The sequence below is a fragment of the Limulus polyphemus genome, unplaced genomic scaffold (genome assembly GCF_000517525.1).
Source record: "Limulus polyphemus unplaced genomic scaffold, Limulus_polyphemus-2.1.2 Scaffold250027, whole genome shotgun sequence".
NCBI lineage: Eukaryota > Metazoa > Arthropoda > Merostomata > Xiphosura > Limulidae > Limulus > Limulus polyphemus.
The window spans coordinates 1-224 of NW_013915613.1; the positions used below are offsets into that span (position 1 = coordinate 1).

A 224-nucleotide genomic window follows, 5' to 3' on the forward strand; every position below is an offset into this window, starting at 1 on the left:
AGTGGACAGAAGTTCGTGAAACACAAATTTCTGTGCTTTAAAACCATTTTGACTTTAAAACAATGTAAAGATTTTTGTGTCATTTCTACTCTGGTTAATGATATCTTCAATGGCATTAACAAAATTTTTAGATGGTTCCATGGTGTAATGGTCAGCACTCTGGACTTTGAATCCAGCGATCCGAGTTCAAATCTCGGTGGAACCTGAAGTTTTAGTTTTTCTTT

General features: G+C 34.8%; 1 non-coding gene across 1 annotated transcript; it reads left to right on the forward strand.

The window, feature by feature from the left end:
• Positions 1-133: 133 nt before the first annotated feature.
• On the forward strand, positions 134-205 carry Trnaq-uug. The gene has a single exon. It is a non-coding gene; the product is annotated as a tRNA-Gln (tRNA).
• Positions 206-224: the final 19 nt, after the last annotated feature.